The 26,088-nt window shown below is 46.0% G+C and overlaps 1 protein-coding gene across 2 annotated transcripts in view; it reads right to left on the minus strand.

The window, feature by feature from the left end:
• The window catches only part of cpped1 (calcineurin-like phosphoesterase domain containing 1), a 264,451-nt gene that overhangs the window by 58,165 nt on the left and 180,198 nt on the right, over positions 1-26,088 (minus strand). The window lies entirely within an intron of this gene.

The raw sequence follows: 26,088 nt of genomic DNA on the forward strand, positions 1-26,088 counted from the left end.
AGGATAATGCAAATGTAACAGATTACTTAACCTAGACTGTAACTGGAGAATTCATGTACATGAATCTAAATGTTAATGATTTTAGCATTATCGGCCCACAGTAATATAAATAGTATTATAGGCACACAGTATTATAAATGGCATTATATTCACATAGTTTATTACATTTTACTCGTGACTTCGTTGCCAGTGTGTTATATGACAGGAGGTGGTCTGTCAGAAAATCGTTAGGTGTTTCACCTTTTCCCGTACAGAAAATGATAGCTTAGTTTTCAATGCGACCTTTTCTAAAGGTTTTGAGTTTGCACATTGAAAGGAGCCAAAACAAATTGTATCGTTGATTTAGATAATTGCCCTCCAAATGCTGGACTTTCTCAGTTTTCTATAAATGGAGCATTCTCTCCCATATATAAAATATCCCTAATCATGACCATGCCAGAGTGCATTTCTCCCCAGCCACCAATACAGCAGCAAAAATAATTGGTGTCACTGTGAATCTGTGTTTCTGTCCAACCATGGTAATTCCCTATTCGTGCAATTTTGACAAGGCGAGTACAGGAAGAACAAGACTGTGGGGACTGCATTTGAAAATTTGCAGCTGTGTTTCCATGGAAACCAGCAACCTTGATCAGCTGATTAGTTTTTCCTTGAGCTATCTCACCAAAACATGTGGTCTTGGTAAAATTGGTCATTGTATTTAAGCAAAATACGGTTTCCACACTTGGCATAAAGCCCTTCGAACTTATAAGGCAATGCGATAATTTGAATGTCAACGCAAGCTGCCGTATTAGACAGTCTCCCTTTAATGTAGATGGATGTTGCAGACTCATCCAAATTTCCTGCAATTGCTCCAACTAATGACCACTAAATCAAAGTGACATTTAATATTAATCTGAATGCTTCGATAACTTGCAAGACGAACAGGAAATGTAATGGAATTTATTTAAAGTTAAGCATATGCTATGTGAGTACATTTTACTTCCAGCTAAAAGTAGCAACGTATGCTATTCTGTGCATGAGCCAGAATCCAGCAGTTACAGAAAACCATACAGCTTCTCAACTTAACTCTGGGATCTGAGAGTTTTACATCGATATTAATTTGAGGGCACTACAAGCGGGCAGCAACAGCTTACATCAATGATTTGGATGAGGGGACCAATTGTAATATATCCAAGTTTGCTGATGATACAAAGCTAGGTGGGAATGTAAGTTGTGAGGAGGATGCAAAGAGGCTTCAAGGGGGAGATAGACAGGCTAAGTGAGTGGACAAGAACATGGCAAATGGAATATAACGTGGAGAAATGTGAAGTTATCCACTTTGGTAGGAAAAGTAAAAAAAGAGTATTTTTGAAATGGTGAGAAATGGGAGATGTTGGTGTTTTGAGCGATGAGGGAATAAAGGGTTAGGGGGAGTGGGCAGGGAAGTAGAGCTGAGTCCATGATCAGATCAGCCATGATCTTATTAAATGGCGGAGCAGGCTCGAGGGGCTGTATGGCCCACTCCTGCTCCTATTTTTTATGTTCTTATGTTAGATGGACCTGGGTGTCCTTATACGTGAATCACTGAAAATTAACATGCAGGTACAGCAAGCAATTAAGAAAGCAAATGGTATGTTGACCTTTATTACAAGGGGATTTGAGTATAAGAGTAAAGACATCTTACTGCAATTATATAGGCCCTGGTGAGACTGCACCTGGAGTAAGATGTACAGTTTTGATCTCTTTACCTGAGGAAGGATATACTTGCCACAGAGGGAGTGCAATAAATGTTCACCAGACTGATTCCTGGGATGGGGGGATTGTCCTATGAGGAGAGATTGAGTAGACTAGGCCTATATTCTCTACAGTTTAAAAGAATGAGAGGTGATCTCATTGAAACATATACAATTCTTACAGGGCTTGACAGGGTAGATGCAGGGACGATGTTTCCCTGGCTGGGGAGTCTAGAACTAGGGGTCACTCAGAATAAAGGGTCGGCCATTTAGGACTGAGATGAGGAGAAATTTCTTCACTCAAAGGGTGGTGAATTGTTGGCATTCTCTACACCAGAGGGCTGTGGAGGCTCAGGCGTTGAGTATAGTCAAGACAGAGATCGCTAGATTTATGGATGTTAATGGAATCAAGGGATATGGGGATAGTGCAGGAAAGTGGAGTTTCTGGACAATGTATATGCACGTGATGTATCCTTGTTTTTAGGAAAATAGACTTGGTTCTGTGGTAGCATTCTCACCTCTGAGTCAGAAGTCCAGGGTTCGAGCCCATTCCAGAGACTCGAGCACTTAAGGGCATGCTACACTGTTGCAGGTATTGTCTTTCAAATGAGATTTTAAACTGAGCCACGTCTGCCCTGTCAAGTGGATTCCATGGGATTAAGGAGTTTTCCCAACATCCTCCAACTTTACCCCTCAATTAACACCCCCAAAAAGAGAAAACCAATGATTGTCTGCCGCATTTGCCTACATTACAACAGTGACTACATTGCAAAGGTACTTGTACAAAAGCAAAATACTGTGGATGCTGGAAATCTGAAATAAAAACAGCCAAGGAGTAACCTAATAGAGGTCTTTAAAATTCTGTAAAGTTTTGATAGAGTAGATACAGAGTGTTTCCTCTTGTGGGGAAGAACAAAATTAGAGGCCATCAGTATAAGATAGTCACCAAGAAATCAAATCGGGAATTCAAAAGAAACGTCTTTACCCAGAGAATGGTGAGAATGTGGAACTCGCTACCACAGGGAGTAGTTGAAGCGAACAGTAAAGATGTGTTTAAGGAGAAGCTAGACAGGCATATGAGGGAGAGGGAATAGAGGGTTATGCCGATAGAGTTAGATGAGGAAGGATGGAAGGAGGAGTGGAGTATAAACGCCGGCATGGACTGGTTGGGCCGAATGGCCTGGTTCTGAGCTGTATATTCTATGTAATTCTATATCTATTTTGATCTCTTCTTCTGTCATGCCTACCTCGTTAGTTTCCCTTGAAGATAATGAGGCAAAGTAACAATTCAACATTTCTCTGTCATTCCTTATGAGTTTATCCTGTGCATCCTTTAGTGGTCCTGTAGTGTATCTGCACCTTGTTACAAACTCACACGAGCCATGTATATATCAGACACGGTCACTCTGTGACCTTCACTTTATTCCCAGGACCAAGGAGTGCTGATCCTGGGTGGGATTTATACCTGGAAACCCAGGTGAGGAGTGTCTCCTGCAAGCTCGCCCCCTGTGGTCAGGGTGTGCATTTCAAGGGTACAGGTACAGTGTACATGAGTTACAGTTACATAACAATTGTCATTGCAAGATGGTGAAATACATGACATCACCTCCCCCCTTAATTCTTTTAGTTTCAGAGGTTAAATCTATCGGGTAGTCGGCGCTCTCTCGTGGAGCGCTGCAGTTGTGGCTCTGATGGCTGAGCCTCAGCACGCGTCTCTGTCACTTGAGGTGATTTCGGCCTGTCCGGGCTGGCCGCCGGGACTGTGCATGCTGAGGACTGTCTTTGTTGCTCGTATGCTGGCAGTGGTGTGGGTGCCATCTCATCATGCTCTACTTCCGGTTCCTCCATGTCTATGCTGAACCTTGTCTTTACTTGGTCCAAGTGTTTGTGGCATATCTGCCCATTGTTTAGTCGGACCACCATGACCCTGTTTCCTTCTTTGCCAATTACGGTGCCCTCAAGCCATTTGGGTCCCAAAGCATGGTTAAGAACAAATACCGGGTCATCTATTTCTATATACCTCCTGCTTGAGCCTCGATCATGGAGCTCGGTTTGGGACTGGCGCTTGCCCTCAACAATGTCTGCCAGGGCTGGGCGTTTTAAGCGTGCATTTCATGGGAAGTTCCGCTGGCGGGACTCCCGTGAGTGAGTGCGGGCGGGACCTGTAGGCCAGCAGGAGGCGCGATAGGCGGTACTGAAGGGAGGGTCCTTGGATGCGTAGCATGCCCTGCTTTATGACTTGGACCACTCGTTCCGCCTGGCCATTGGAAGCCGGCTTGAACGGCGCTGTCCGGATGTGCTTGATCCCATTGACTGACATAAACTCCTGGAATTCATGGCTGGTAAAACACAGGCCATTGTCACTGACCAGGATGTCCGGCAAGCCGTGGATCGTGAAAACCGTACGCAGACTCTCCACAGTGATGGATGTCGTGCACGAGTTCAATATGATGCACTCAATCCACTTCGAGTATGCATCGACAACGATCAGGAACATTTTCCCTCGGTGGTGTCCAGTGGGAGCCTGCTGAGTGCGTCAGCGCAATTTTCGGTGCCTGGTCAGTGCCGTATGGTATAGTCATACGCAGCCAACGTGAGGGCCCATCGCTGTATGCGAGCTGACGCATTAGCGTTGACAGCCTTGCTGTCGGACAACAGGGATGTTAACGGCTTGTGGTCCGTCTCTAGTTCGAACTGTCTACCGAAAAGGTACTGGTGCATCTTTTTCACACCGTACACACACGCGAGTGTTTCCTTCTCGACCATGCCGTATCCACGCTCTGCCTGGGAGAGCGACCTGGAGGTGTAAGCCACCGGTTGGAGTCGGCCGTCATAGTTACCCTGCTGCAACACACGCCCAACCCCATAGGATGACGCATCGCACGTTAAAACCAGTTTTTTACAGGGGTCATACAAAGTCAACAGTTTGTTGGAACACAGCAGGTTCCTCGCCTTATTGAAAGCCCATTCTTGGTAATCCCCCCAAAACCATTCACAACCTTTATGGAGGAGCATGTGTAACAGCTCCAACAATGTGCTTAAGTTCAGCAGAAAGTTCCCAAAATAGTTCAAAAGTCCCAGGAATGATCGCAACTCCGACGTGTTGCCGGGCCTGGGCGCCCGGCGAATCGCCTCAGTTTTTGATTCAGTGAGCCGGATCCTGTCTGTGGCAACCCTCCTGTCCAGGAACTTGACCTCTGGGACCAAAAACACACACTTGGCCTTTTTCAGCCGCAAGCCTATCCAATCCAATTGGCGTAGCACCTCCTCCAGGTTGCGGAGGTGTTCCTCGGTGTCTCGACCCGTTATGAGGATGTCGTCTTGGAATACGACTGTTCCAGGGATGGACTTGAGCAAGCTTTCCATATTTCGCTGAAAGTTAGCCGCTGCCGAATGAATGCCAAACGGGCACCTGTTGTTCAGCGCATACGTCTGTGGACCACAACTGGTCAGTAGATACGCCCTCTGCTTGTCAGCCGCTGTCTCTTCCAGCCAGTCCTTTGTGACAAAGCTCTGCTGGAGTCTTTCCACAAAGTCGTCCCAGTCCTCACCCACACAGTAGTGTTCCTCTGTGCCACTGGTGGCCATCCTCGTGGTTCGGTGATTCCCGTTTCTCGTCGCCAAATGTAGTGTCTCTGCACCTTGTTACAAACTCACTCGAGGCATATATATATCAGACACGGTCACTCTGTGACCTTCACTTTATTCCCAGGACCAAGGAGTGCTGATCCTGGGTGGGGCCTCCCCTTTTATACCTGGAAACCCAGGTGAGGGGTGTCTCCCGCAAGCTCACCCCCTGTGGTCAGGGTGTGCATTTCAAGGGTACAGGTACAGTGTGCATGAGTTACAGTTACATAACTATTGTCATTGCAAGATGGTGAAATACATGACAGGTCCTATCCCTATCCTGAATTTTTTTTGTGTTATTTATCTCTTTATTCATCCATGGTGTTTCATTATTGGCTAGTTTATTCTTGTTTTGTAGTGGAATATATTTCTCCTGAACTCTATTGATCACCGTTTTAAATATTTCCCACTGTTGTTCCATTTCTTTGTCTATCATTTTCTTCAAGTTTACCTTCCTGGTTCCATGCACATTCCCCCAAATTAGCTCCTTTCCAATCTATTAGTTTGGCCCTTGTCTTACTTATGTCCTCGCAATCATTATTTTAAACTTTATTATTTTATGATCGCTATTACCTAGATGTTCCCCTATGCTTACTGCTCTTATCTGCTCTGATTCATTTCCCATTACTAGATGTAGTAGTAGTTAATGATTGAGATCTCCCTCATCAAGTTAAAAAAACAAAGGCAGAAAGATAACTTTTGTCGTGTTCACTAATTTCCGATGAAAGACTGTCAACACCGTCACAATTTTCTCACGCCTGAGCCAATTGCCCTCCCACACACTTTCTACAGTTTATCAGTTGAAATTCAATCATGGTTGGGATACATTTCATATCTACAACAGAATGAGACAATGATCTTTTTTGTGAGGGCAATTTTAGCCTTTTCATGATTTGTTACCGTGAAGATTCTGTAACATGTTTAATCAAGCAGGCAGCACATCTTTTATCTGTCTGTTTATAAACATCAGCAAAAAGCTTGACCATTTTTCACCTCAGTAGGAATTGATCCTGCTCAGTTCTTTGAGCACACCATTAGCATGGGCGGCTGCAGCAAAATTCTGCATTTTATATAACCAAAGCAGGAATTTACTCCTTTGCTCTGGATTTTCCTCTTTCCTGTGCCTGGGATATTAGTGTTCCCTGACGCAAGGCAAAGAGGAAAAAAAGGACAGAGATCTGTTATGTCAGGTAACCGTCCCCACTACCCTGTCCCGGGATTTTCTAAATTTGCAAGCATGGCAGAGAACTTGAGTACAATAGATTGGGTAGTCCTACTGTGGTGAGTGTAAAAGATCCCATGGTGCTATTTCGAAGAGCAGGGGCGTTCTCCCCTGGTGTTGTGGCCAGTATTTATCCCTCAACCAACATCACCAAAATAGATTATCTGGTCATTATTTCATTGCTGTTTGTGGGAGTTTGCTGTGTGCAATTTGGCTGCCCTGCTTCCTGCATCGCATCAGTGACTACACTTCAAAAGTACTGCATTGGCTGTAAAGCACTTTGGGACGCCCTGAGGTAATGAAAGGTGCTATATAAATGCAAGTATTTCTTTCTTTCTATTGTTTTGTCTTCTGGCTGCATCTGAACATTTTCTGGATATAAACTGCTGTGTGTTCAGCATAGAAGTTGTTAATAATCTGAAGCAATGATGAATGTTGGGAGGCAAGTAAAGTATTCTTGTAATTTAAAAGCAATTTGAAAAATAAGCTTTGATGCAGAAGTACAAGTACTGGTGGAGAGCTCTGGTAATGTATTATGAGGATCCTGGCAGTATTGAGGCAGGTTACAACTACATGCAGCAGTGCTTCCATTTGGCACGGTTAACATCTGCGGATCCATGCAAGCTGCTGAAACAGACCGAAATCTTGGCAGATTACTTTAGCCGATTTGTTTTTGATGTAGTCTGCACAGGTTTGGAAAATCAAGCCTTTTGCAAGTAAAGTGGATGTTAACTATAGAAAAGTTGGCCATGCAAAACGCAAATTTATCCATCACCGAGGAGACCCTGACCAGTGATTTACAGAGAATGGAGGCCTACTTCTGCCGATGGCGACTCCGACCAAACCCGCAAAAGACCGTCACCTCGACATTCCACCTTAACACTCATCAAGCAAACCGAGCTTTGAAAGTCTCCTTTTGCGGCACAGAGGTAAACTGTGCCAAAAAACCTTCCTATTTAGGAGTCACGCTTGATCGCACCCCTGTCATATAGACAAAATCTCCAGAACCTTGGGAAGAAACTAAAGAGTAGGGTCAACTTGATCCAGAAACTTGTCAGATCCTCATGGAGAGCAGACGCTCAAACCCTCCTTACAGCAGCACTCGCTCTGGTGTACTCTACAGCGGAGTACTGCTCTCCGGCATGGCTGTCATGTCCACATGTAAAATCCATTGATGTCCAGTTGAATTCTACTATGTGAATTATCACCGGTACGCTTTTATCGACACCTTGGCTGCCCGTGCTTGCAAACATCACACCACCACACCTACGTCGCGAATAAGCAATCTCCAGAGAATACAACTGCTACACCAGCAAAGGCATAGCTATCCAGGCTGACTTGAACAACTTACCATCAACCCGTCTCAAGACCATTTTGGACTGTCACTGAAGCCCTTCAGCGATCTCCTCTCAGCCTTGATGACCAATGGCGAAATGCTTGGAAGAACAGTGACCATGCGGCATACAGTACAACCTGAAGGATCAAACATTTCTCGCAAACAGTGAGCAACCATCAACCGTCTCAGAACCCGTCATGGTAGATGCTGCCACCTTCTTCATAGGTGGCCCCGACCTACGAGAGACCATTAGCAGCAGGTCGGGGCCATAAAAGGAGCGGCGAGTGGCGGCCCCTGGACAGTGTGGCGGCGTACCACTTCAAGGTACAGCGCGAGCTTGTGCAGGAGGATGACGGCAGCGAAGAGAGATGTCATCAAGGTCCAGGTCGATGATTGGAACATGGACAGGTACAGCACGAGCAACGAGATTGGGGCGAAGGAGCGGTGAGAGAATGTAGAGGGATGTGATTGGGGCCCAGGAGAGGCGGGAGTTCGGGGCCAGAAGAGGCGAGGGCCCTGGAGCAGCACGGGTCCAGCTCACACTGCGATATGTGTGCGCACTAGGCCTGTGCAGCAGAGCAGCTCTCCAGTCGTCTTGGTTAATCCTTGCCATTGGACCAAGACCTAGCTCTGTCAAGCCTGTCTGGTGGCTGGTGTGCAACGGCCACCACACGTTAAAAAAAATCCACACACAGGCATCTTCCACCCTTCAACATGTAGTTTGGGATCTGGAATATTCGGTCCTTCATTGAAACACCTGTGAACTCATCCCGTTTTGGCGTGGAAGCAAGTCATCCTCGTTGCGAGGGACTGCCGATGATGATGATGAGGTGGAAGATTAAAGCATCCCCATCATGTGACTGTGGAGCTCCTAATCAGACCCTGGAGCACATCATTGAGCACAGCCCTCAGAGAAAATTTGCAGGCAGCCTACAAGATATCCACGCTGTTACACCGGAAGCTTTGGCCTGGATATCCAACTTATTGACATTTGATTTGCTTTGCTACTACCATACGAAAAAAGACGACGACTTTAGAAAAGAGTAACCACTTTGCTGCCCAAAGAACAGGCTTCTTGAGGTTCCCTTGCTTGTATGGAGTAAGGAACAGGTCAATACTCAGTTTTGTAGGTAGAAACTATGGGCCCAAGTTTCCACAAGAAAAAAAACGGGCGCCCCACCGAGCTGGGCGCCCGTTTTTCACGCCTAAAACGGCGCCTAAAAAAATCCTCGGTATTCTCCACCGACTTACAGGTCCTGTGGCACTCGGCGCAGCCGGCACGAGCTGTGGGGGGGGCGGAGCCAGGTCCCTGCGCTGAAAACAGTGCCGGGACCTCTGCACATGCGCGCTACAGTCAGCACGCAAGTACAGTAGCTCCAGGCGCCGAACTGTGTGGGAGGGGCCCGAAGCACGCAGCCCCTAGCCCTGGGCCAATGGCCTCACTGGGGCTGTGTGAATGAGGCTCCTCCCACGGCCAGCTCCTGCTCCCCGCCCGACCAGACCCGACACTCGCTCCCCCCCCCCCTGCCAACCAGACCCGACACCCGCTCTCCCCCCCCCCCCGCCCCGCCCCGACACCCGACACCCGCTCCCCCCCGCCCCGACCGAGACCCGCTCCCCCCCGCCCCGACCGAGACCCGCTCCCCCCCGCCCCGACCGAGACCCGCTCCCCCCCGCCCCGACCGAGACCCGCTCCCCCCCGCCCCGACCGAGACCCGCTCCCCCCCGCCCGACCAGACCCGACACTCGCCCCCCCCGCCCCCCCGCCGACCACTCTCCCCCCCCGCCCCGACACCCGAGACCCGCTCCCCCCCGCCCCGACTGAGACCCGAGACCCGCTCCCTCCCGCCCCGACCGAGACCCGAGACCCGCTCTCCCCCCCCCCGCCCCGAGACCCCCCCCCGACCCGCTCCCCGCCCCGACCTGAGGCCCGCTCCCCCCCACCCCGACCCGACCCCCAACCCGACCCGCGCTCCTGTTCCCCGACCCCTCTCTCTCTCTCTCTCTCTCTCTCTCCCTCCCCCTCTCGCTCAGCGGCACGAATAGCTGCAGAATTCTCCCTGGCTGAAGCACTTTCACACAGGTAGGAAGATGGTTTATTTAATCTTTTTTTGGCTTATAAATGTTTATTCAGGTTGGATTTATTTGTATAATATTTGTAGAAGTATAAATAAGGATTTATTGTCGAATTTAATGAGTTCCCTTCCCCCCACCTCGTTCTGGACGCCTATTTTGTAACCTGCGCCTGATTTTTTAATGTGTAGAACAGGTTTTTTCAGTTCTACAAAAATCTTCACTGGCTCCATTCTACTTTAGTTTGGAGTACATTTTCACTGTGGAAACTTTCAAATCAGGCGTCAGTGGCCGGACACGCCCCCTTTTGAAGAAAAAATTCTGTTCTAAACTAGAACTGTTCTACCTAACTAGAACTGCAGAAAAAAAATGTGGAGAATTGCGATTTCTAAAATAGTCCGTTCTCCACCAGTTGCTCCTAAAAATCAGGCGCGAATCATGTGGAAACTTGGGACCATAGAAACATAGAAAGTAGGTTTAGAAGCAGGCCATTCGGCCCTTCGAGCCTGCACCACCATTCAATATGATCATGGCTGATCATGCAACTTCAGTACCCCATTCCTGCTTTCTCTCCATACCTCTTGATCCCTTTAGCCGTAAGGGCCACATCTAACTCCCTTTTGAATATATCTATCGAACTGGACTCAGCAACTTTCTGTGGTAGAGAATTCCACAGGTTCACAATTCTCTGAGTGAAGAAGTTTCTCCTCATCTCGGTCCTAAATGGCTTACCCCTTATCTTTAGACTGTGACCCCTGGTTCTGGACATTCCCAACATCGGGAACATTCTTCCTGCATCTAACCTGTCCAATCCTGTCAGAATTTTATATGTTTCTATGAGATCCCCTCTCATTCTTCTAAATTCCAGTGAATATAAGCCTAGTCGATCCAGTCTTTCTTCATATGTCAGTCCTGCCATCCCGGGAATCAGTCTGGTGAACCTTCGCTGCACTCCCTCTCTAGCAAGAATGTCCTTCCTCAGATTAGGAGACCAAAATTGCACACAATACTCAAGGTGTGGTCTCACCAAGGCCCTGTACAACTGCAGTAAGACCTCCCTGCTCCTATACTCAAATCCCCTCGCTATGAAGGCCAGCATGCCATTTGCCGCCTTTACTGCCTTCTGTACCTGCATGCCTATCTTCAATGACTGATGTACTATGACACCCAGGTCTCGTTGCACCTCCCCTTTTACTAATCTGTCACCATTCAGATAATAATATGCCTTCCTGTTTTTGCAACCAAAGTGGCTAACCTCACGCTTATCCACATTATACTGCATCTGCCATGCATTTGCCCTTTCACCTAACCTGTACAAGTCCCCCTGCAGCCTCCTAGCATCCTCTTTGCAGCTCACACTGCCACCCAGCTTAGTGTCATCTGCAAACTTGGAGATTTTACATTCAATTCCTTCGTCTAAATCGTTAATGTATATTGTAAATAGCTGGGGTCCCAGCACTAAACCCTGCGGTACCCCACTAGTCACTGCCTGCCATTCTGAAAAGGACCCATTTATTCCCACTCTTTGCTTCCTGTCTGCCAATCAGTTCTCTATCCACATCAATACATTACCCCCAATATCATGTGCTTTAATTTTGCATGCTAATCTCTTGTGTGGGACCTTTTCAAAAGCCTTTTGAAAGTCCAAATACACCACATCCACTGGTTCTCCCTTATCCACTCTACGAGCTACATTCTCAAAAAATTCTAGAAGCTTTGTCAAGCATGATTTCCCTTTCATAAATCTATGCTGACTTGGACCGATCCTGTCACTGCTTTCCAAATGCGCTGCTATTACATCTTTAATAATTGATTCCAACATTTTCCCCACTACCGATGTCAGGCTAACCGGTCTATAATTCCCTGTTTTCTCTCTCCCTCCTTTTTAAAAAGTGGGGTTACATTAGGTACCCTCCAATCCATAGTGCTGAACCTGAGTCTATAGAATGTTGGAAAATGACTACCAATGCATTCACTATTTCTAGGGCTACTTCCTTAATTATACTGTGATGCAGACTAACAGGCCCTGGGGATTTATCGGCCTTCAGTCCCTTCAATTTCCCTAACACCATTTCCTGACTAATAAGGATTTCACTCAGTTCCCCCTTCTCGCTAGACCCTCGGTTATTTGTGCCTTCCTTCGTGAAGACAGAACCAAAGTATTTGTTCAATTGTTCTGCCACTTCCTTGTTCCCCATTATGAATTCCCCTGATTCTGACTGCAAGGGACCTACATTAGTCGTCACTAATCTTTTTCTCTTCACATATCTACAGAAGCTTTTGCAGTCAGTTTTTATGTTCCCTGCAAACTTACTCTCATACTCTATTTCCCCCCTCCTAATTAAACCCTTAGTCCTCCTCTGCTGAATTCTAAATTTCTCCCAGTCCTCAGGTTTGCTGCTTTTTCTGGCCAATTTTCTGCCCCTTCCTTGGATTTAACACTTTCCCTAATTTCCCTTGTTAGCCACGGTTGAACCACCTTCCCTTTTTTATTCTTATGCCACACAGGGATGTACAATTGTTGTAGTTCATCCATGTGATATTTAAATGTCTGCCATTGCCTATCCATCGTCAGCCCTTTAAGTATCATTCTCCAGTCTATCCTAGCCAATTCACCTCTCATACCGTCGAAGTTTCCTTTCTTTAAGTTCAGGACCCTAGTCTCTGAATTAACTGTGTCACTCTCCATCTTAATGAAGAATTCTACCATATTATGGTCACTCCTTCCCAAAGAGTCCCGCACGACCAGATTGCTAATTTATCCTCTCTCATTACACAAGACCCAGTCTAAGATGGCCTGCTGTCTAGTTGGTTCCTTGACATATTGGTCTAGAAAACCATCCCTTATATACTCCAGGAAATCCTCCTCCATAGTATTGCTACCAGTTTGGTTAGCCCAATTAATATGCAGATTAAAGTCACCCATGATAACTGCTGTACCCTTATTGCACACGTCCCTAATTTCCTGCTTGATGCCATCTCCAACCTCCCTACTACTGTTTGGTGGTTTGTACACAACTCCCACTAGCGTTTTCTGCCCTTTGGTGTTTTGCAGCTCTACCCATATAGATTCCACATCATCCATGCTAATGTCCTATTGTGTTAATCTCCTCTTTAACCAGTAACACTACCCCACCTCCTTTTCCTTCCTGAATATTGAATACCCCTGGATGTTGAGTTCCGAGCCTTGGTTACCTTGGAGCCATGTCTCCGTAATCCCAATTACATCATATCCGTTAACAGCTATCTGAGCAGTAAATTCATCCTCTCTAGGTAGAGTGTTACTCTAAGGCTAATGTTGTTTTGGGATCACACACACACACACACACTCACACACACACACAAACGTTTCTAACCTTTTTTACTTCAGATTTCAAGTCTCTCGTACCCCTTGTTCATAGGTGAATCCCAACTCCCTATGTTTTCAAAAGTGTCTTCATTAGCCTCACTATCTATATATAACATTCAGTAATGCACCTTGGACAATGAATAGAAAACTCTTAGCTGTCAGTTATTTTTAAGCTACTGCAATTAATCTTATGCTCCAGTCCTTGACTAGTGATAGAACATCAAATCAAGCCTCATTCTAATTTTAAAATATGATGCAAATTTATTAAATGAACAACGAACAACAATATTACACACATGGATTTTTATATATGTATATACATAAAAATTTGGACAAAGTAACAAAAGGTAACAAATCTAAATGCTATCCTCCATTTCTATAAACAATTGCTATATACAAGGACACAAGATAATTACAGATGACAAAGTCCAATCAGCCCATCTTAGATCATTCATCTAGAATGACCCCAAAGTACCCCCCTTGTGGCATCCAATTGGTTCTTGAATGATCCCATGGGATTTCACCTCCACTACTCTGTCCATGTGTCTATTCTGTATACTGATGTGTGATGAATGTCCTGAAATAGGCTCTAAATTTGCTGTGTACTAGTTTGAATCTGTTGCTCCTTTCCCTACTCTCGCAATTAAATTTAAATTCGCTTTTTGGATTTACTTGTTGCATATCATTTACAATCTTCGATACGATACCTCTACCAGTTAGAGGAAGCGTTTTAAAACTGCAAAGCCCAAGGCCTAGAAATTAGTTCATGCCACACCCATTTTACAGGCGTAAAGTGGACGGCCAAGCGTCCAATATGGTGGGCAGCGTGTACGCGAGCACTCTGCACTGGAAGTGTGCTGCCCGCCATATTGGTAAAAGCTAAAATATAGGTGTCTGGGGCCCATGGAAACAGACGTTAGGCTCTTTGCATATGCAAATATGAGGCCTAAGGCCCATTTCAGGTCCCCCGTCCAGTAATTGTGCTGCCCTGAAAGCAGCCAACACTGGGTGGCTGTTTTCAGGTTAACCAAGTCTACATGTGAAAAGGTATGCTTAAAAAAAATTCTTACCTTAAATGTGGAGGGGTGCAGGCGTGCTCTTCCCGTATCCACAGCAGTCCCGAAGACCGTTGCCGGCCCCTGCTCGGATCGTTGCCCTCCCTCCCAATTGACTCATTCCCCGCCACCCCCACAGGATCTACCTGAGGGCCGCTATCAGAGATGCAACAGCCTGCAATTTACATGCGCTTTGTGTCGCCAGGCAGCTTTGCCAGTCTAATTTAAGTGAGGCCCAGACGCAGTATTGAGTGTGCCTCGGCCCAACCCGGCCTGGTGCAGAGACTGTTCCCTGCGTCCAGGTTACGCCAGCAGGCCAGTCGGATCCAATTTCAACCCCCAAATTCCTCCAGTCTTTTTTTCATAACCGATCCTCTAATACCGGGGATCAGCCTTTTGTTTCTGCTCTGCATTGCCTCCAATGCTTGAATATCTCTGCTGTGTCTCAGTGACCAAAGCTGGACACAGCACTCAAGGGGCAGTTTGAACCACAGCACTGTACAGATTGAGCAGGAATTCCTCTAACTTGCAATCTACTATTCTGTTGGCTCTGATGATTGATTGCATGGTTGAACATGTTGAGCATCAAGTCAACTAAGACTCCTAGGTCTTTTTCAACTTCATCATTATACTCACCTTTTTAAAAATGTGTTCCGGGATGTGTGCGTCTCGGGCAAGGCCAGCATTTATTGCCCATCCCTAATTGCCCTTGAGAAGGTGGTGGTGAGCTGCCTTCTTGAACCGCTGCAGTCTGTGTGGTGAAGGTACTCCCACAGTGCTGTTCGGGAGGGAGTTTAAGGATTTTGACCCAGCGAAGGAACGGCGATATATTTACAAGTCAGGATGGTGTGTAACTTGGAGGGAAACTTGCAGGTGATGGTGTTCCCGTGCGCCTGCTGCCCTTGTCCTTCTAGGTGGTAGAGGGCTCGGGTTTGGGAGGTGCTGTCAAAGATGCCTTGGCGAGTTGCTACAGTGCATCTTGGAGATGGTACTTTGCGCCGATGGTGGAGGGAGTGAATGTTTAAGGTGGTGGATGGGGTGCCAATCAAGCGGACTGTTTTGTCCTGGATGGTGTCGAGCATCTCTTACAAGGTATAGAAGCTGACTAAAACTTACCTGGTAGTCTATAAAGACCTGTTTGTTTAATTCATCGACACCGTGAGGACTGTTCTCTGCTGCATATTATAGTTCTCAATATGATGCTGCGGCTCGTTATAAACTCAAAACTACCAAGCCTCATAACTGAAGGCTGTTGTACTCATAATTGAACCATGCCCTCAGGCCGTCTATATTTGAAGATGGTGTTTTAGATTTCCTCTTAACCCTATTATCTGAGAGACTATAAACCAGAAACTATGCAACATATGTAATGAAATAGGTAAATGTCACAGATGCCATTTATCACCAAATAAATCTTAAGAGCTATTTTCAGCAAAGAGACCCTGTTTATCTTCCTCCCTGTCCCCCGGGACATTAAATGGGTTTAACAGGAAATACAGAAGTCCATTGAGTCCTTGACCATGGATCACATGGTCCCACAGACAATCAAAATGCTATAGAGCAACTTGGACTTAATGGAACAATCAGATGACCAGAAGGGGACCTAGATGTTTTGGATAGAAGAATACCTGAAGGAGGAAGTAGTATTTAGTAACTGGCATAAGATACACAAAAGGCAAAATTACTGCAGATGCTAGAAATCCGAAACAGAAACAGAACATTCTGGACAGACTCGGCTGTTCAGGCAGCAGCTGTGGAGAGAGCAACAGAGTTAACATTTCAGGTGCAGACCTTTCATCAGAAGTGGAAGCTATTACTGATGAACGACATTTAAAAAGGAAGAGAACAAGAGGAAGGGAAAAACACACAAATACACATACAGGAAACGGAATCGAATGACCTGCAAAGTGAAGAACAGGAGATGATTAAATTGCAGCAGAGATACAAGCGTGAGACTACAGGAGGCATAATGAGAGAAATCAAATAAATGAAAGAAATATTCAAGACACAGTGGGCTAGAAATTGCCCCCGCCCAAAACGGGACGCTCCCACCTCGTTTAGATAGTTTTTACCGCAGCTATGGTTCAGGTCGCCTCTTGAGCGACATTCAGCTCTTTGTTGGCTTTTGGAGGATCCGGAAGTCGCTCTTAATGGGGGGGGTGACAACACCTGAGGGGCGGAAGTTGTGGGCGGTGCGGATTTACCGCCGCGATGATGTCACCATGAGCCGCGTCACCATGACTCTCCCCTTCACTTAAATGAGAGAACCTCCTCGATCACAGGTGCCTGGTTGCCAGTTGGCAGCCTGGCTGAACCCGGGGGCATAATTGTCGGGCCAACATGCCAGTCGGCCGGCCGGAAAAAAAAACATGGTGGCAACGGCAGTGCGTCCTCCATTTTAAGGGAAGCCGCACCGCCGTTGCAGAAGGCCTCAGCCTCACTGGCCCACCGGGGAAAAGCAGGTTTTGGCACTGCCGGGCGGGCCGAAGGTTTTCGGAGGGGAATGTTGCTGTCGGGGGGAGGGGGTTAGATCGGCGGTACGCACAGTGATGACGCGTTTACCACGGATCGGCAGCAGCGGAGCGATGGGGGAGGGGGAATTGGGGCACCGCCGGGAAAACTCAGGAGGGCAATTGGGCGATCAGCGGCCATTCCACGAAAAGTCAACAGCTACTCCACTCCACAGCGTGGCCGCCGATTTACGGTGGTAACAGGCCTTAAAGAGAGGGGCAATTTCGGCCCCAGTGTGTGAATAGCTTAACCAAGAGGGGGATAGGCAGCTCGAAGGGAAGCATTAAAAAACTGGCAACGTGGAGCAGGCCACAGCAGCTCAGGGGCAAAGCTGGTCAACACCAAAAGTGCAGCCAGCACTGTGTTCCGAAGGAAGGTCCTCACCCCGAGCACCAAGCCGCTCGTCCTCCTGACGTCAGGACAGCCCAGATATGAATATATTGATGTGTGCAGTACAGTTGGGCTTAAAACATACACACGTAATTAAACCTCATAAATTGATGCAGGAGCACTGTGGGTTTAACTGGGCAACGTACTGAAGGGTCTCTGTGTGGGATCAAAAGGCTGTTATGGAGGGGGAAAGATGTCATTTGAGACATTAAGTGAGGAGGGCAGCCTTCAACTACTTGAAAAATGTTCCATGTAAAAAAAATGCCATTGTTGGCTATAAAAATAGCATCTGTAGTTATCTGCATTAAACCCAAAGTGGTAATCTGAAATGGATGGGTGACATTTACAATAATAATTTAGTGCAGTGTGTGAATGGCAAGCAATTCTGTGCCGGACACGGGCATTATGTGCAAAAGCCCAAACTGTGATAAAACAGTAATATTGTGACGTCAACATCGTGATGGTAAGTTTACCCAATCATAGAATGAAAACATGACTTTGTCTATTCACTGATTTTTGAACAAGTCGCTGTTGAGCTTTGAGAAGATCCATCCGTTGAAGGGGATTGGCGTGGTCGGGGGAGGAAGCTTATCCCAGAACTCTTCGGAAAGGCTTTCGGGGAGTTCAAGGAACCTCTAAATGGCTACAACCACTGTCTCATCCTCAGGAAATGTTCGGGGTAGAGGGTTAATGTGCATATGTTGAGGCAGTAGATTGAACCAATTCTACCTGCTGCATTTAGCACCACGTAAAAATTTAAACAATCTTAACTTCCCCACAAATTCAAACAGTTGCTTGCATTTATTGCAAATATTTGTCCAAATTTGACACTCATTTTTGTAAATTTGAATAAATTCTATGAATAACCAGGAGAATGATAGATTAAAAACGTTGTTTTCTATTCACTGGCCTAGAAATTTGCCTGCATCCATTTTTGGGCACACGGGTGGCGGGAGGGGGCACAGGCTGACTGAATGGTGAGGTCCGAGGAGCCCCCGATACTGGGCCTCAGGCCTCATTAACATCAAGAGGAATGGAATGGATATTTTGAGGCGAGGGGGAGATGTCTACCAGGGATCTGTTAGAACCTTTGTGCTCTCTCTAGGTATAGGGGTACACTATATCGAAATTTGCAGATGACACAAAAATAGATTGAATGGTGAACTTTGAAGAGGACTGCAAGTGATGTTAGGACACGTAGATTGGGTAGATAGATGTCAAATTAATGTAGAGACATCTGGGGTGTTGCAATTTTGTGAGGAAGAATAAGGAGAGGAAATATACACTAAATGATAACATTAAAAAGAACAGAAGAGAAGAAGGACTTGAGAGTTTAGATACACAAATCTTTGAACGCAGGAGAACAAGTTGATAAAGCTGTAAAGAAAATAATAATGTGTGTGACCCTAGGCATTATAAACAGTCGGTACAGAATATAAAAGCCAAAAGATAATGTTAAAAGTATCCAAATTATTGGTTAGGCTGCAGTTAGAATATTCTGCTCTGTTTTGGACAGCTTAGAGTCTCGTCGCCAAGCGCAGGCAGCGGACAGAGACTGTAGTTCCTATATTGGACTGTTCAGTCACCTAAGAACTCACTTTCAGAGTGGAAGCAAATCTTCCTCGATTTCGAGGGACTGCCTATGATGATGATGACTTTAGGGAGGATATCAAGGCCATGAAAGCACGCAGACGAGATTTACTAAGACGATGCTAGGATGACAGACCTTCCCTTTTGTTCTTTCCTCCCCTCCCCCCTTTCCCTGCCCCTGTACTTACTTAACAGCTGTTACCTCTCTAACTTTTTCCAGGTCTGATGAAAGGTCATCGACCAGAAACATTAACTCTATTTCTCGCTCCACAGATGCTGCCTGACCTACTGAGTACTTCCAACATTTTCTGTTTCTATTTCAGAATTTCAGCGTCTGCAGTATTTTGCTTTTGTATTAGTGTTTAATTCACTATCACTTCCCTTCTAGGACTGCCCACCTTGAAGAAGTTCTGCTCGTCTCTCTGATGGGATTTCCGTTTGTCTCTTTTACCTTGTTCATCTTCTTTGCTTTCTGTTTCCCTTCTCATGTTCGATCAGGTACATCTCTTCCATCAGCAACTGTCTCCGGCTCCGACTTACTCCACGTGGATTCCAACTGAACTTCCACCCTTCATGTTTCGGATCCACCCAGGATTACAGATATCTCCAAGATATTCAGCGTTCCTCCGACCACCGCTCTCGCTGTATCCTGGAATCCACACTCAACGCTATGCGCTGCCACATGCAGGCTCTCGACCTCTGTCTTCAGCAACACCGACTCACTCTATCTCTAAGCTGCCCGAGCCCACAGTTCCATTTCATCCTTCGTCTTATCCGGCACTTTAACAAAAAACTTTTTTCTTTCTTTCATTTGTCAAAGATCGCAAGCTTCAACATCTCTAGGACACCAACTGCCCTCCAGAACCTTCTTCGCTTTTCTCTGACCTCATTCCCTTCTTCCAATCTCACCCCCTGCCAGGTTTTCACTATCCCCTCCGAGCTTTCTCTCTCTGACCCTGAACGATCAGTCCTCAGCAAAGGCCTGAGCCCTTACGAATTTCGAGTTCGGCACGATGCTGCAGGAAATGGACCCCCACATGGGTCCTAGCATTGCCAGCCTTTTTGTGGGATATGTGCAACATTCTTTGTTCCGGTCCTACTCCGGTCCCCTCGCTCACCTCTTTTTCCGGTACATCGATGACTGTATCGGTGCCGTTACCTGCTCTCGCCCTGAACTCGAAAATTTCATTGATTTTGTTTCCAAATTCCAAAATTCCACCCTTCCCTCACTTTCACTTGGTCCATTTCCGACCCTTCCCTTCCTTGACTTCTCTGTCTCCATTTCTGGGGTAGGCTATCGACAAACATTCACTATAAGCCCACTGACTCGCACAGCTATCTGGACTACACTTCCTCCCATCCCGCTTCCTGTAAGGACTCTATTCCACTCTCCCAGTTTCTCCATCGCATCTGTTCCGACGATGCTACCTTCCAAATTACTGCTTCCGATATGTCTTCCTTTTTCCTCAACCGTGGATTCCCCTCTACCGTGGTTAACATGGCCCCCGACCAGATCCGTTCCATTTCCCGCACTTCTGCTCTCACCCCTTCCCCACCCTCCCAGAACCACGGCAGGGTTACACTTGTCCTCAACTTTCACCCCACCAGTCTCCAAATTCAATGGATCATCCTCCGCCCTTTCCGCCACCTCCAGCATGATCCTACCACCTAATACATCATCCCTTCCCCTCCCCTTTCAGCATTCCGAAGGGACCGCTTCCTCCACGACACCCTGGTCCACTCCTCAATCACGCCCAACACCCCTTCCCCTTTCCACGGCACCTTCCCATGGAAGTGCAGGCAATGCAAAACATGCCCTTTTACCTCCTCCCTTCCCAATGTCCAGGGCCCAAACACTCATTCCAGGTGAAACAGCAATTTACTTGTACTTAGAACTTAAGAACATAAGAAATAGGAACAGGAGTAGGCCATACGGCCCCTCGAGCCTGCTCCGCCATTCAATAAGATCATGGCTGATTTAATCATGGACTTAGCTCCACTTCCCCGCCCGCTCCCCATAACCCCTTATCCCCTTATTGTTTAAGAAACTGTCTATTTCTGCCTTAAATTTATTCAATGTCCCAGCTTCTACAGCTCTCTGAGGCAGCGAATTTCACAGATTTACAACCCTTTGAGAGAAGAAATTTCTCCTCATCTCTGTTTTAAATGGGCGGCCCCTTATTCTAAGATCATGCCCTCTAGTTCTAGTCTCCCCCATCAGTGGAAACATCCTCTCTGTATCCACCTTGTCAAGCCCTCTCATAATCTTGATCATCTCTCATTATTCTGAATTCCAATGAGTAGAGGCCCAACCGACTCAACCTTTCCTCATAAGTCAACCCCCTCATCCCCAGAATCAACCTTGTGAACCTTCTCTGAACTGCCTCCAAAGCAAGTATATCCTTTCGTAAATATGGAAACCAAAACTGCATGCAGTATTCCAGGTGTGGCCTCACCAATACCTTATATAGCTGTAGTAAGACTTCCCTGCTTTTATACTCCATCCCCTTTGCAATAAAGGCCAAGATACCATTGGTCTTCCTGATCACTTGCTGTACCTGCATACTATCCTTTTGTGTTTCATGCACAAGTATCCCCAGGTCCCGCTGTACTGCAGCACTTTGCAATCTTTCTCCATTTAAATAATAACTTGCTCTTTGATTTTTTTCTGCCAAAGTGCATGACCTCACACTTTCCAACATTATACTCCATCTGCCAAATTTTTGCCTACTCACTTAGTCTGTATATGTCCTTTTGCAGATTTTTTGTGTCCTCCTCACACATTGGTTTTCCTCCCATCTTTGTATCGTCAGCAAACTTGACTACGTTACACTCAGTCCCTTCTTCCAAGTCGTTAATATAGATTGTAAATAGTTGGAGTCCCAGCACTGATCCCTGCAGCACTCCACTAGTTACTGATTGTCAACCAGGGAATGAACCATTTATCCCAACTCTCTGTTCTCTGTTAGTTAGCCAATCCTCTATCCTTGTTAATATATTACCCCAACCCCGTGAACTTTCAATTTAGTATACTGTATTCGCTGCTCACGATGCAGTCTCCTCTACATTGGGGAGACCAAAAGCAGATTGGGTGACCGCTTTGCAGAACACCTTTGTTCAGTCCGTAAGCGTGACCCTTAGCTTCCGGTCGCCTGTCACGCTAATTCTCCGCTCCACTCCCACTCTGATTTCTCTGTTCTTGGCCAAAGCTCGAGGAACAGCACCTCATCTTTCAATTAGGCACTTTATGGTCTTCTGGACTCAACATCGAGTTGAACAATTTCAGAGCGTAACCTTTGTCCCTATTTTTTTCAGTGGGCAGCTCTTGCTGTTTCTGCCATTCCCATTTACACCTCTTCCAGACTCATCTTTTGTTTCTTTACTTGTACCATTATCATCTCCTTTTGCTTTGTACAATCAAACCTTTTGTCATTTAATCTCTCCTGCCTTCCACCCTATCACAGACCTTCCCGTTTGTTCTTTCCTCCCTCGCACCCCTTCCGTACCCCTGCACTTGCTTAAAGTCTGTTACACCTTTAACCTTTTCCAGTTCTGATGAAAGGTTATTGACCTGAAACATTAACTCTGTTTCTCTTTCCACAATGCTGCCTGACCTGCTGAGTAGTTCCAGCATTGCCTGTTTTTATATCTAGGTTGACGGGAGCTAGTTACGAGAAGACGAGAGAAACTGGGGCTTCTTTTACTGGAAGAGAGAAGGTTAAGAGGAGATCTGATAGAGGAGTTCAAGATAAATAGAGGAAAAATAGTTTCCACTGTTCAGTGAGTCGGTAGTTCAAGGCAGTTTGTCACCCGCGGGGACGCAAGTCAGGGATTTTTCGAGGTTGGAGTAAAAACCGTCTTTGGCCTCATCTGTTGCATCGAGTGTTGGAGCGTAAGCACTGATGACTGTGGTGCACTGGTTCCGGGATAGGGTGAGTTGAGGCGTCATGAGGCATTTGTTAGTCCCGCAGGGGGAGTCTTTGAGGTGGTCGACCAGCTCGTTTTTGATGGCGAAGCCGATTCCGTGGAGGCGGCGTTCTTCCTCTGGTTTCCCTTTCCAGAAGAAGGTGTAACCTCCACCTTGTTCTTTGAGCTGGCCTTCCCCTGCCCGCCGGGTCTCGCTTAGGGCAGCGATGTGGATATCAAAGTGTCTAAGTTCCCGGGCAACTATGGCGGTGCGGCATTCAGATTTGTCGCTGTTAGGGTTGTCCATGAGGGTCCTGACGTTCCAGGTCCCGAACTTCATGTTGGAGGAGTGGAAGGTGCCTGTGCGTGATTTCTTTTAATGTGGGGTGATCATTGCACACCGGCTACCACACGGGCAGAGGAAACGTTACAAGGACACCCTCAAAACCTCCCTGATAAAGTGCGACATCCCCACTGACACCTGGGAGTCCCTGGCCATAGACCGCCCTAAGTGGAGGAAGTGCATTCGGGAGGGCACTGAGCTCCTCGAGTATTGTCGCCGAGCGCATGCAGAAATCAAGCGGAAGGAGTGTGCGGCAAAACAGTCCCACCCATCCTTTCTCTCAACGACTATCTGTCCCACCTCGTATTGGAGTGTTCAGCCACCTAAGAACTCATGCTAAGAGTGGAAGCAAGTCTTCCTCGATTCCGAGGGACTGCCTATGATGATGATGATGATGATTAGTTCAAGGCATAAATTTAGGATCAGAACCAAAACAGAATGGGGGAGCGGGGATTTTTTTTGTAAAGAGCGTAGTTAGGGCAATCTTGGAATCAGAATCAACAATCGCTTTTAATAAGGGAGTGAATATATATTTAAAATAGAAATTTTTTAAAGATTTGAGGGAATAGCAGAAGAATGGGACTAAATGGAGAGTGCTTTCAGAGTGCTGGTGCAGGTGCAACGGATCGAATGGCCTCCTGTTGTGCCGTAATACATTTTAAGAATGGGAAGAGAATATGATCAAATAAAATGGACAAGCAGAATTTTTTTAAATTACTAGTAGTACAACTGAAGCATTGGCTCTTATTTCTGGGTCACAGTGTGAGCTGAAAAGTATGGCTGTACCGGGAGAATGTCCCTGGACCTGCTCTCAATTAAAGACTTGAGCCTGGGTAGGATTTCATGGAGTTTTCACACCTGTACAGCATACTAACCCCAAAACAACACTATTTGATTTAAATACTGCTCCAAAGATATTAATTTTTTTGACTTTTTTAAGGTGTAAATTGTGATTAATGCATTGTCACAGCTACACAACTCATTAACTATGTAAAGAGGGACTGGTTTGGCCACTGCCCAATTTTCAATATGCTAATCTAATTGTGACGTGCTGATATACTTCTTCAACAAACTATTAGCAAATCAAAATGCCATTAGATGAATGTTGGCATAATCTACTAAATCTAACTAATAACTTTTTATAATTGAACATCTAATGAACGAAAAAATTAATTTATCCCTGTAAATGTAAAATAATTACAAAGTCATGATCATACACTATCTCTTGCTGCAAATGATTCAGCTCTAAACCCCATAAAAATCAGTTGCCAGTACTTCTGAAGAAATATCGACAATTTAGTACATGCTAATCGCCAATGGGTGTTATTAAAATCCTTGTACTGCCTCTTTTGCATCAATGTAAAGTGATTTCAGGTACACATCCATTTGAATGTGGCAGGATAACTGGCTTGGCAACCTGACTCTTAAATGCACTAAAGTGAGGGATATAAAACCATTTGGAATAATTAGTGTCACACTGCTGGAAGCTGGAGCCAGTGGCAGTCTAACTCCAGCCTGGCACAAAACTGCATTCGTATTTCATGAAGGGTAATTTTCAACTTTGGCGATGTTTGAAGGAAGCAGATATTCCATCCCACAATGCTACATTGTTAAAAATAAATAGCTGTTGAGAGCAGTTCCACACAAGCATCAAAGCACACATGCACAGAGCTCCTTTGGTCCTGCATGGGGTGACAGTCTGGAAGTCAGACAGATTGCCTGCTGGGGGGTGCTGGAATTTGGGTCAAAACATGGCTCTGCGAGCGACATTCCAGTCAAGGGAGCAAGTGAGCCTTGCAGCTCCACCCTATACCTCGGGGGCGAGTCTGGTAACATTCATGGCATATCCTAGGAATCCCACCCATTCTGCTCTCACAAGGCCCAATGGAAATCCCAGCTGACATGATAGTTAGCTTCAACCGTTTGCTGGACAAAGGTCCGAGAGGGAATCGATGCCATTAAAGTCATGGCTATAAGCTCTCTCAGGAGCTGAAGAAAAAATCTGCAGAATTCACTTTTAGCTCTTCCCGGGCTTTTGAGTCCCCCCTTATCAGAGCAGCAAGGTGCTGCACTGACCTCTGGTAGCAGAGTGGGAAAGGTAGTTATACAGGCGTGGGACACCCATCCCAATTATGTTAATGACATCATCCCTGCGATCCGGTACCATGGACAGACAGGAGCTTTGCTGCACTTTCAATGGTGCAGTGGGACTTTAGATTTGTAGGCCCTGAAATTACTGAACTCATTGTGAGGGCAGTCAGACCTTTGCACTACAGATATTGTTCTTAAGACAGTCGTACAGTTCAAAACTGTGGCTGCTGCTTGGTGCAATTGCAAAAAGCCAGGATATTTGAATACATGCTGCCTATAAATTACTGAATGGTGGTATTAAGGATAATCTTTAGTCAAAGTGCTTAATGGTAGGAATATAAATGGAAATAATATCTATTCAACTAGACTGTTTTAAAATGGTGTAACCTCCTTCACAACAGCCCAACATTGATAAATATTTAGCTGAGTGTACACTTTCAAGACACCATAAACAGAAGACTTCAATTTAATCCCAGTGCACATTACCAGAGGGTCATTTTGAGCATCATATATCAGCCACAGTGAAACAAATAACCATAACCAGGGGGGACACAAGTTGCTTGTTGGGAAGGGAACATAGATTTTGTGTAATTTCTAACCTCCTGCCTGGACTTATTCCTTTAAATCTCTAAATTCAAATTAAACTGACCAGGACTGACTGAGTTTGGAAAGTTCCCCATCTATCCTTCAGAATTTATTTTCTTTTTAGCCGTTGTTAGTTTGAGATTTTTAGCACCATCTTCTCTTCATGAGTCACCAGTATTTTTGTATGTGGATTCTGTCTCCATCAACTGGAACCTCTACATTCTCTGTGCTCTGTCCTCAGAGGTGCAGACTTGGGCTAATAACAGTCCCACTTGAGTAATCTGCCCCTTAAATTTAA

The sequence above is a fragment of the Pristiophorus japonicus genome, chromosome 15 (genome assembly GCF_044704955.1).
Source record: "Pristiophorus japonicus isolate sPriJap1 chromosome 15, sPriJap1.hap1, whole genome shotgun sequence".
Lineage (NCBI taxonomy): Eukaryota > Metazoa > Chordata > Chondrichthyes > Pristiophoridae > Pristiophorus > Pristiophorus japonicus.